Genomic DNA, 12,974 nt, shown 5'->3' on the forward strand with positions numbered 1-12,974 from the left:
TCTAGTTGATCGGAGGGGAGGGGTATGGGGATGTCATCTGCGTAGCTGTAGGAGGTAATGCCTAGTTTGTCTAGGTAGGAGTTTAGGTTGAAGAGTGTGGGAGACAGGGGTGATCCTTGGGGAACTCCACATGAGTTGGACCATGGTTCTGATGTTTCTTTGTTTGTTTTGACTCTATAAGTTCTGGTTTGTAGGAATCCTTTGAACCATGTTAGTACCTTTCCTGTAATTCCTGTTGAGTCTAGAGTTTGTAAAAGGATGTCGTTGTCTACTAGATCAAAGGCTGCGGAGAGGTCTAGTTGTATGATCAGCATTTTTTTGCCCTTGCTGAGGTGTTGTCTCGCGATGTCCATGAGTTTTCCTAGTAGGGTCTCGGTACTGTAGTTGGTTCTGAAGCCAGACTGTGGGGTGGAGTAGGTTGTAGTTTTCTAGGTATACGTTTAGGGCTTTAGCTATGAGGCTTTCCATTAACTTAACATAAAGTGGGATTGAAGCTATAGGTCTGTAGTTGGATAGTTAGTACGTTGCTCCTTTGGGGTCTTTTAGGAATGGAGTTATGATGATTTTACTGAAGTCTTGTGGGAACCGGCCATCTGTGAGTAGAATTTGTATCCATTGTAGGAGTAGAGTGCAGAATAGTGTACTGGAGGTTTTCAATAGATATGGTGGGCAGTGGTTAAGCTCACAGATTGAGTGACTGTGTTTGTTATATAGTTTGTTGAAGTCTGACCATTGTATAGGTGAGAAGTGGGACCAGGTTCTGTCTGCTGCTACTGGTTCTTTCTCTGTGGGGGGAGTTGAGATCTCTTCTAGGTGAGTAGGTATTCCATTAAACATGACTCTGATATTTGAGATCTTATTTTTGAAGAATGTGGCCAATAAGGTGGCTGAGGGAGGGGAGGGAGTTGTTATTGGTGTAGTGTCTGTGAGTTCTTTTAGTAACTGGAATAGCTTTTTTGTGTCTTGGGATCCTTCTCCTATTTGCTTTGTGTAGTATGTCTTTCTTTTCGCTTTCAGCTTTTGTTTGTATTTTTGGTGTAGTGTTCTCCATGCTTTTTTTTGTGGAATCTTGACTACTTTTTCTCCATTTTCTTTCTAGTTGTCTGCGTTGCCTTTTGAGTTGGAGTAGTTCGTTGTCGAACCATTTGTCTGATTTTCTATGGATTCTGGTTTTGGATTATTCTGGGACTAGCTCATCTAGGGTTGCTATACTTAGCTGGCTCCATTGTGAGATGAAATCTTTGGGGTTGTAGTCTTGGATTATGGTGTCTGTTTTTGTCCAGAATTTGGTGGGGGTCAATGTGTTGACGTGAGTTGTAAGTTATTTTTTGTGTAATTGGTTTGCTTTTGTTTTTGATCCAGTTGATTTTGAAGGAGTACGTATAATGGTCATATAGTATAGTGTCATCTGCAAATTTAATCACCTTACTCATCGTTCCAATTTCCATATCATTTATAAATAAGTTAAATAGCACCAGTCCCAGTACAGATCTCCCCTGAGTGAAGAAATATTTTCTTCACTTTGTTTTAAATCTGCTTAGTAGTTTCATTGCATGCCTCCTAGTCCCTAGTAGTGAGAACAAGAGGGCACTCCGTAAAGCTGAAAGGGGATAGATTCCATACAAACGTAAGGAAGTTCTTCTTCACCCAGAGAGTGGTAGAAAATTGGAACGCTCTTCCGGAGTCTGTTATAGGGGAAAACACCCTCCAGGGATTCAAGACAAGGTTGGACGAGTTCCTGCTAAACTGGAACGTACGCAGGTGAGGCTGGACTCATTTAGAGCACTGGTCTTTGACCTAAGGGCCGCCGCGTGAGCGGACTTCTGGGCAAGATGGACCACTGGTCTGACCCAGCAGCGGCAATTCTTATGTTCTTATTTTTGGAGAGAGTAAACAAGTGATTCACGTCTACCTGTTCCACTCCACTCAGTGTCTCCTCTGAGCCGTCTCTTCTCCAAGCTGAAGAGCCCTAGCCGCTTCAGCCTTTCTTGATAAGAAATTTGTCCCATTCTCTTTAACATTTTCATCGTCCTTCTCTGCGTCTTACATATAACTTATGTGCTTATCTGTGGCTCTATGGCTGGTGCAAGTACTCCAACCTAACAGGCAGATGGATACCTAGTTATGCTGGCATTCTGTATAGGGTCCCACCAGGCACAATTGATCCAAAATACTGCGGTAAGACTGATTTATGGTCTAAAGAAATATGATCATGTAACTTATTTCTCTCGTGAGTTGCACTGGCTTCCCGTGGAGGCACGCATTATCTGTAAACTGGGTTGCATATGTTACAAAGTCATCTATGGCCAAGCCCCACTTTATTTAGCGGACAGGTTTTCGATTGCATCCCATAAGAATATTAGAAAATCACATGCTCCGTTTGTATTTCCCCTCTGTTAAAGGCTGCAAAGGCAAGAAATACCACGATCATCTGCTTTCATTTCGAGCAGCTTTTCGTGACAAAGAGCTCCTTTCATCAAGGCGCGCTACGGGGGTTAGCGCGACGGACATTTCATCAGGCGCTAACCCCCGTGGCAGCCTAAAATCCTAACGCCTCGTCAATGGAGACGTTAGGTACTAGCGCGGCAGGCGGTTTAACGCGCGGTATTCCCCGCGTTAATCCGCTACCGCGCCTTTGTAAAAGGACCCCAAAGACTTTTGTTCACTGTTACTTACCTCGTCACTCTTATGAACACTTTAAGAAGCAATTGAAGTCTTATATTTTCCCTAAGTACTTTTCCGTGTAGTTATCTATGACCCTTTTTATGTAGATTATGTAATTTTTGTAAACCGCATTGAACTTATGATTATACGGTACAGAAATGCTATGTTATGTTATGTTCTAGGATTGCCCTGAATATGTCAGATGCAGTTTTTGACAATGGAACAGATGGCTCTGAATTCGTTTGTGCCCGCTGACAAAATGAACCCTTAGGCCAGTAAACAGATAAGTTTGACACGTTTCACATCCTTCCCACTGCAGAGAAACGTGCACAGCTACCAAATTCACTATGGGGTCCTTTTATTAAGGTGCGCTAGCCCCTATATTTAGTAAGTTTGAAAACCAATTTTAAGCAAAAGAATCCTCCTTTAACTCTACACAGACAATACAGATCCTGTCCCTTCCTGAACCTATCTCTAACTGTCTCTGGAAACTGTTTGGAACGCTCACATGCACACTGCCACTGCCACTCACATGCTCACATGCACACTGCTCACATGCTCACTCACATGCAACACTCATGCTCACATGCACACTGACACTCAGAACTGTCACAAGCCCACTCTCTCATGCGCACCGACATTCTAACTTCACTCATGCATCTTTCAAACACTTTAAAAAAAAAAAAATCATTTATTTATATTTTCAGCAACATTTTACAAGAAAATAAACTTCTTGTTCAAGAAATACAGCAAAAATAACTTTAGATATACATCTTTTAAAATGAAGTAGAATAACTGCATCTCCTTCCTCGGACCGCAACAATGAGGGGAGTTGAGGCCTGAATATTAGAGAAGCTACATTTCATTACATTACATTAGTGACTTCTATTCCGCTCGTACTTTGCAGTTCTAGGCGGATTACAAAAGAAGCTAACTGGACATTTCCAGGAAAATTACAATGTAGGAATTAGGTTTACAAAAAAGATAATTGGACATTTCCAGGAGATTACAATTTAGGGAGCTGTATACATGGTTGATACTTTGGAGAGAAAAAATTACAAGAGAGGGTGAGACTTGGAGGGGGAATTTACAAGGGAGGGAAAGGACAAGGGGAAGAGTTAAGATATCTGGATAAATTTTTTTGAATAGCAGGGTTTTGATTTCACAAAAAAGAAAATATATTTTTAAGTAAGGCAATAAAACACAATTTGCTATCTTATTACACTCTTGTCTACTTCAAGCAATCTTTTTCAGCTCCAGAATTGCCTTAAGTTGCTCGGGAGAAAAAAAAAAAATGCATATTTAACTTGGATATATTTCACAATGCACTTACAAGGGTAAGCTGAAAGGAAAGAGGCCCCACCAAATCTTGTCTCAAGGACAAAAACTGTTTCCTTCTTTCCTGTGTAGTCGTAAGGCTCCTTTTCCTAAGGTGCGCTCACGTTTTTAGCCTGCGCTGAAGATTAGCATGTGCGCAAACCACGTGCTAAATGAAAAATACTAATGCAAGCTCTGTGGAGGCGTTTACGTCTAGCGCGTGCGGCATTGTAGCGTGCGCTAAGCGTGCGCTAAAACCGCCAGCACACCTTAGTAAAAGGAGCCCTTAGAGATGTCTAAGGGCTCTTTTTACAGAGGTGCGCAGCGCGCGCTAGATGAAAAATTACCGCCTGCTTAAAAGGAGGTGGTAGCGGCTAGCACGCGCGGCATTTTTGCGTGCGCTAAAACCGCTAGCGCACCTTTGTAAAAGGAGCCCGAAGTATGCCCATATTCTTTTACCAAAGAATAAATTCTTTGAAGATCGAAAATCTTGCTTCATGAAGGAATCCAAATCTTGCTGGAAGGCAAAGGATATCAATTGCATTGTTCTCATTACTGAATCTTCTTTCATTATTTCTATTTTCTAGTTCTTTGATTTTTGATCTTAGAAATGTATTACATATTTTTATTTTAATCGGGTACTTTAGCCAGATTGTGAGCCTTCGGGACAGATAGGGTCGTTTTTCTCAAGTACCTAATTTCATTTTAGTTTGATACTTTGTAAACCGCTTAGGTCAGAAAAAGGCAGGAGCACCATATCAAATCATAAATAAACATAAACATATATTTTTCTAATCGATCTGTGAAGGTTGAATATTTTCCCCTTCCAATACTTCTTGGGACTTTTTTGTGGAAAGTGGAAGATAGTAAATTTTATTTAATGGAGGAATAAATTCAGTAGAATATCTCAGCACTTCCACTAAATATTTCTTTAAAAAACACTTTAGTTGCCTTAAAAACTAACCCTGTGCTAAAGCTAAAGTTTCCTTTTCTTTTTAAAATTTATATTTTAACTGCAGTACCTTAAAATTGGCTATACAAACAGCCATGCAGTTCTTCTCTCCCCTCTTGTGCCAGCTCCACAGACAGCTCTCTCTCTCTCTCTCTCTGCTCCTTTCCCCCTCCTTTGTAAAATCAGCCCACCAATCAGAGGCCACAAAATTCGCGCCTCTGGACATCTGGGGAATTAAGGCTGCTCTGCACTGCACGTGAACGTCAGCCGTGCACGTTTCCATTTTAAAAAAGAATCACTCTGACTCAGAGTTTTGTCCTCCAAGTTCATTTAAATAAAAGCATATGTGCATCTTCCCACTGCTAATCTCACCTTTCCATAACACGGGTGATGTGGGCTACTGCCAACTGAGACTGTTCTGTGTCCACAACAATTCTGGAATGAGGGAGCATAGCTCTGAAATGAGAGGGTATAGGATGAAGGTGAAAGGGGACAGATCCAAGGAGAAACCTAAGGAAATACTTCTTCACAGAGTGGGTGGTGAATTCATGGAATAAGAACATAACGTAAGAATAGCCTTACTGGGTCAGACCAATGGTCCATCTAGACCAGTATCCCATCTTCATGGAGGCCAATCAAAGTCACAAGTTCCAGGCAGAAACCCAAATAGTAGCAGCATTCCATGTCACCGATCCAGGGCAAGCAGTGGCTTCCCCCATGTCTGTCTCAACAGCAGACTATGGACTTTTCCTCCAGGAACTTGTCCAAACCTTTTTTTAAAACCAGCTTTATGGCTTCCTAGTGAAGGCAATAGAGATGAAGAAAGTTCGGGACAAGTGCATATGATCTCTAGGGGAGAAGAAAGGATAGTAGATGAGATGGCAACATGGATTCACTAGAAGCAGGTCTTTTCAGACAAATCTGATCAATTTCTTTGACTGGGTAAGCAGAGAATTGAATAGACAAAGTGCGCTAAATGTGGTATGTTTAGATTTTAGCAAAGCCTTTGACAGTGTTCCAAACAGATGTCTAATAAATAAACTGAGTTCCCTCGGTATGAGGCCCAAAGTGAAAGACTGGGTAAGGAACTGGTTAAGTGAAAGATGAAAGAGGGTAGTGGTCAATGGAGATCTCGCTGTGGAAAGGGATGTTTTCAGTGGTGTGCCTTTTTGATTCTTGGGCCTGTTCTTTGTAATATTTTTTTTTTAAAGCGATATTGCTGAAAGGCTTCAGGTAAGAGTTGCCTCTTTGTGGATGATACCAAAATCTGCAACAGACACTCCTGATGGTGTGAATAACATGAGGAAGAACCTAGCGAAGCTTTAACGCTAAGAAATGCAAGGTCATGCATTTGGACTGCAAAAACCTGAGGGAATAGTACTGTTTAGAGCAGGGCTGCCCAAGTCCGGTCCTCGAGATCTACTGGCAGGCCAGGTTTTCAGGATATCCACAAGGAATACGCATGAGAGAGATTTGCTTGTACTGCCTTCTTGGTATGCAAATCTCTCTCATGCATGTTCATTATGGTTATCCTGAAACCCTGACCTGCCAGTAGATTTCGAGGACCGGACATGAGCAGCCCTGATTTAGAGGGTGAAGAAATTTTGTGCACGAAAGAGGAGCGGAGACTTAGGTTTGATAGTATTGTGACCAGTCAGGCTCCGTGCCTGCCAAGGTCCCTGTGGGTGCCGGGAGGAAAGGGGATAAGAAACCCAGAAAGCGGATGCCCAGGGCCCATCCCCATCACCATGTGGATTTCCCCAAGCCTACTAACAACCCAGAGTCAGGGGTTGGGAAAATTCCTCACAAACCTCGGGAACTTAGCAGAGCTAGGACCCAGGAGGGTAAAGCCAGACCTGAAAGCAAGCAGAGGTGCTATTATCTAGGTCATCACCGGCGGAGCCGAAGAGAGGAGCAGATTTCTGCTGACTCAGTTAGATCAGGGCGTGTCCTTCCCCTAAAAAGGCCAGCAGTCCTCAACAAACTGTTAGGCAAGATAGGGAAGAAGCTGAGGGCTCTCTCCCACAAGGACCTCCCTTGCTCAAGCAGGAGTAATGGCTGTGCACCCATGGAGGTGGAGGAAGCTGGAACCCCTCCAGAATTACCAATAGCTGATGAAGAAACTCCCATGGAATCACAAGGAGAGCTACCTGCTGAGGAGCTGTGTGTGATTCCAGAACCGATGGATGAGGGAGTGGTGATCAGCTCAGACTGAGCAAAGACTGTGAGTGTTTGTTCCTATTTTTGTGGCTGGGTTCTTTTTACTGCTCCCAGTCATTTTGCAAGGACTTTCTGAACTGTGCAGTTTGAGTAGAGCTAAGAGTGAGTGGGGGGAGAAGTTTGCTTACATCCGGGAGGGAGTTTTGAAAACTGTTTTTGTGCTTTTGGAAAAGCAAACTTATAGCACTCCTCTTTACCCAGCGCTGATATATTTTAGGCTGGAGGCTTTATGTTTTGGTATTTGCACTAAGGATGATGGAGTAAAAAAGCATATTCTACAGACACTGTTTTGAATACTGTGGACTGCATTTACCTGAGCTCTACTGTGGAGCAGACTTGAGGAGAAAGAAGTTTGGGATAAGCAGACCTGTGAAAGAATATGTCACAGGCAGGACTGGATTATTGAGAGAGAAATCCTGAATGCTGGCAGGGTTTTTCCCTCTGCCTTCTTTTTGGTTTTTCTTGTTCGAACATTTATTTGCTACAAAGAACTCGAGCCATTTTGATTGTTTGAGCCATTCTGACTTTATTTTGCAAAGTAAATTTTCTTTATTGCCATTCTACAACTGTGTTGGTGGTTTTTGATTGAGTTCCTTAAAAATCCTGCAGGGTGACTCCAGTCTGAGTGACATGCCGGTGCACTATTTGTTGGTGGCCACTGGAGGCACTGCTGAGTCCCAGCCTAGGGCTCCAGTGCTGGCTACAGTATGAAATGATTTTAAGGTGGCCAAAAAGGTTGAAAAGGTGACGTGATGGCAAAAGGTAGAAGGATTCTAGAGTGCATAGGGAGAGGTATGGCAAGTAGGAAAAAAGGAGGTATTGACGCCCCTGTATAAGGGTAAAGGGATTGGGACTTGTATACCACCTTTTTGTAGATATACGCTCACACTCAAAGTGATTTACATAGAGATATTTCAAATATTTGAGATCTCTTTTAGAATAGTGTGTACAATTCTGCAGACAGCACCTTCAAATAGATATAAACAGGATGGAGTTGGTCCGGAGGAAGGCTACCAAAATGGCTAGAAGTCTTTGTCTTAAGGTATATGGGGACAGGTTTAAAGATCTCAATATGGATACGTTGGAGGAAAGGCAGGAGAGGGGAGATATGATAGAGACGTTTAAATACCTATGTGGCATAAATGTGCATGAGGCAAAACTCTTTCATTGGAAAGGAAGCTCCGGAACGAGAAGGCATGCAATGACGTTAAAAAGAGGTAGGCTCAGGAGTAATCTAAGGAAGTACTTTTTTGCAGAGGGGTGGTAGATGTGTGGAATAATCTCCAGTTAGAGGTGGTAGGGACAAAAACTGTGTCTGAATTCAGGAAAGCATTGGGACAGGCACATGAGATCTCTTAGGGAGAGGAGGAGATAGTGGATGTTCCAGATGTGCAGACTGGATGGGCCATTTGGCCTTTATCTGTCGTCGTGTTTCTATATTTTTAGGTTTCCACATATGTTATTTATCTGCTTTCATTTTTCTCTGGTTTTTATGAATGATGGGGGCATAGGATGAAGATGAAAGGGGACAGACTCAGAAGTGACTTGAGAAATACATCTTCACGGAAAGGGTGGTGAATTCATGGATGGAGGTGGTGCAGATGAAGAGAGCAAGGGACAAGTACACAGAATCTCTAAGGGGGGGGTCTTATACTAAAGCACGCTAACCGATTTAGCGCGCGCTAAATGCTAACACATCCATAGAATATAATGGGCATGTTAGCATTTATCGCGCGCTAAATCAGCTAGCTTGTCTTAGTAAAAGACCCCCTAAAAGTGGAAGGGATAGTAGATGACATAGAAGGGTAGACTGGATGGACCATATGGTCTTTATCTGCCTTCGTTTCTTGTGTTTTAAGAACATAAGAATTGCCGCTGCTGGGTCAGACCGGTGGTCCATCATGCCCAGCAGTCTGCTCATGCTGCAGCCCTTTGGTCAAAGACCACCCCCCTAACTGAGTCTAGCCCTACCAGCATACGTCCTTGTTCAGCAGGAATTTGTGTAACTTTGTCTTGAATCCCTGGAGGGTGTTTTCCCCTATGACAGATTCCGGAAGAGCGTTCCAGTTTTCTACCACTCTCTGGGTGAAGAAGAACTTCCTTATGTTCGTACGGAATCTATCCCCCTTTTAACTTTAGAGAGTGCCCTCTCGTTCTCCCTACCTTGGAGAGGGTGAACAACTTGTCCTTATCTAGTAAGTCTATTCCCTTCAGTACCTTGAATGTTTCAATCATATCCCCTCTCAATCTCCTCTTTTCGAGGTTAGAAGAGGCCCAGTTTCTCTAATCTTTCACTGTACAGTAGCTCCTCCAACCCCTTAACCATCTTAGTCGCTCTTTTCTGGACCCTTTTGAGTAATACCGTGTCCTTCTTCATGTACGGCGACAATTTAAAAAATTTCTAAAACCCATAACTGAAGGATTTTTACATGACTCGTATAATCATTTGCACCATGGGTCAGATGTACTAAACATTTTTTCATAGCCATGAAATCACAAGACCTTATCTTGCCTTTGGTTCTGTTTGCTTTATGGCCATAGTTTGTTTGGTGTAAACATTTTTTTTTTTTATATGAACAAAATTACTACTGCAATATGATAGGATGCTATAATGGTTGAAATTACTTTTCATTGTGAGTTTAACAAAGCACATTGTTTCTTCACATATTAGCAGTATAATCATGTGTTAGCTGTAAAAATGAGATATCTCAATAAAACTTGTGCTAGTGTGTTTGGCATGGTGATTTCCGCTTTGGGAGTCGCAGAGTTTATTCTTTTGACCTTCTGCTAGTCATTCCACTTGCGTCACATTTTGTGCTCATTAAATTAGACGCTCCGGTTCATAAGACTCTCTGCTATGGATGCCAAGATGGGATCCTCCATTAAAACTGACGGGGCTGAAGATGGCAGAAGGGACAGCCAGCTGAGCGTCCTGGCTCAGATCCTCGATCGAGTGTTTGGCTCCTTTTTCTTTCCTTGAGAGGAACTTTACCTTTATAATGCCGAAAAGAAGGGGCCGAAGTGCCGCTGCAGCCTTGCGGCGCCCCGACCCAGTGAGATTCGGCAACATCGATGATCTGCTTCGCCGAATGCAGGAAGTGTCGGCGTCGGTATCCCCGTTGGAGACTCTCGTTGGCGAGCAGGAGGTGGTTTCCCCGGGGCTGGAGATCTCACTGAGCCCCGACGCCAGAGCACCTCCCCCTCTTCCTCAGACCGCCAGCCCCCCCCTGGGTGGAGGAGCCATCGGAGGGCGGTGAGCTCCTATCCCACGAGGCTTTGGTCATCAGAGAGGGGAGTTTGGAATCGGATTCCTGTTTGGAGAGTCCTGTGGTGACTGAGGCTTCTAACAGCAAGAGGGAGCATAGCTTTCAGGAGAGAAGCCCACAGGAGAATTAAATTTACAAACTCAGCCTGAAAAATCTATTATAATAGAGAAGCCCCGAGAAATAACTCTATATGGGATCTAGTGGCGGATCTGGCAAAATCTATTAAACCTCAATTATCCCAAGATGAACAAAAATTAAATACTCATGAAACATATATTAAAAGTTTACAAACTGACATGCAGGACCTTAAAAACTCAAATGTTGCCACCAAACAGCTCTCAGAAACATTCATGAGAGATAATATAAATCTGAGAAGAAAATTGGAAGCACTGGATAATTTTTCTCGTAATAACAATCTCAGATTAATTAATTTTCCTAGAGTGGCAACAATACCCCCGAGAGATATGTTAAAACGGTATATGATGGAAATATTGGGAATTTCAGAAGAATCGCTGCCACCCTTTACCCAGGTCTATTATTTGCCCATACGAAGGGAAGAAGGACAACATCAAAAATTGCGGATATTACAAGAGGACCAACAAAAATTAAATATCTCGATGACGCTGGAACAGTCGGATAGGGAAATGGTGACACCAGCAACTTTACAGACAAAAACTGGTTGCTGAGACTTTATTTCAAAAATAAGTTAAAAGATTTCTTGGGACACAGAATACAAATGTTTCCGGACCTGGCACGAGATACCCAGAAGCGTCGTCGTGAATTTTTTATTTTAAAGCCGGGAGTTATTGCCCTTGGAGCTTCTTTCTTTTTGCGACACCCATGTAAATGTGTGATATTGTACCAAAAGCAAAAATATGTTTTCTTTGACCCTATTCAACTGACAACCTTTTTTGTCGGCTGAACACCTGAAAACTGGGACAACATGAGTGCTCCTTGTTAATTTGGACGCTTCCTTCGGTTGATTGAATCCCTGTTTCCCTTTCTTTATATTTCAATGATTTACTTTAGAATGCTCGCTATTTACACTTCTTGGATCTATGATTTGAGGACTTAAGTTTTATTTTGTCTTGATTGTGGTTATACCAATTAGAAATTTTGTGTTCTTTAACTAGCTTCATCCTTCTGTACAAGTGGATACTTGATATGATTATGAAAATATGATAAATAAAATTTAAAAAAAACAAAAACTGACGGGGCTAATTATATAACTCAAAACCCTGAACCGACTTGTTTATTGGACTCCGACAGGGATTTAAAGTTGGGATGTTTCCTGATATTACCAAGAGTGCTGAGGCATGTTGGAAGGAATAATAACTTGTAAGACTAGTAGTGCTTTAGTTAGGAGCATTATTTTGGATCAATTTTCCTTATTTTGGATAAAATATAAAACATAATTTATTTTTAAAAAAATTAAATATCATCTATTAACTATACTGTTTACAAAAATTACGATCCAAACAAGATAAACACCACATACAGAGACATTTGCAGAACAGCCCTCATAAAAAAAAAAACAAAACCTAACACAGGAAAGCACTAACAATTGATTTTTTCAGCATTTTCTTAAAATTCATCCTCCCAGCACCGTATCACAAAATTCCAGGCAACGCATTTCAAAGCTTAGCACCTGCCACAGAGGGCATCGTTGCACTAATCCTAGCATGAGAGACCGACATCTTACCCTCTAAGCTCAGTGTCATACAATACAATAGGTCAATATAATGCAGTAAACATCCTCCTCGAATATTGCAAACTTTACTCCCACTCCAAAATCTCATATACTCTCATAGAAATAGAAGAAACCAAAGAGAAACCAGAGGAAGATGACGAAAATGGTAAGGGGTTTGAACCAAAAGAAGTATGAGAAGAGACTGGAAGACCTAAATATGTATACTCTGGGGGAGAGGAGGGACAGGGGAGATATGATATAGACGTTTAAATGCTTGAAAGGCATTAATATAGAACCAAATCTTTTCCAGAGAGGAGAAAATGGTAAAACTAGAGGGCATAATTTGAGGTTGCAGGGAGGAAGACTTAGGAGCAATGTTAGGAAATTCTTCTTCATGGAGAGGGTGGTAGATGCCTGGAATGCCCTCCAGAGGGAAGTGGTGGAAAGGAAAACGGTGATGGAATTCAAAAAAGCATGGGATATGCATAGAGGATCTCCATTTAGAAAATGAAGGATGTAAATGAACGAACTAAGGCCGGTACTGTTGCATGGTCTGTGTCCCATTTGTGATGATTTGGTCTAGGATTGGGCTGGGGAGGGCATCAATGGGAACTCCACTAACTTGGAACATGAGGATGTTACTGGCCAGACTTCATGGTAGATATCCTGCAAGCAGGATGGTTGGATAGGCTGGCGTGAGCTTGGACGGCAACTTCAGCATTTGGAACCTGGGACAATACTAGGTGGATTTTACAGTCTGACCCAGAAATACCAAAGAAAAGCCAAGTTAATTTAATCATGTATTTTTAATGGGTATAACTAATAGGCAAACTGGATGGATCATTCGGGTCGTTATTTGCCGTCA

Source organism: Geotrypetes seraphini, chromosome 8, assembly GCF_902459505.1.
Source record: "Geotrypetes seraphini chromosome 8, aGeoSer1.1, whole genome shotgun sequence".
Lineage (NCBI taxonomy): Eukaryota > Metazoa > Chordata > Amphibia > Gymnophiona > Dermophiidae > Geotrypetes > Geotrypetes seraphini.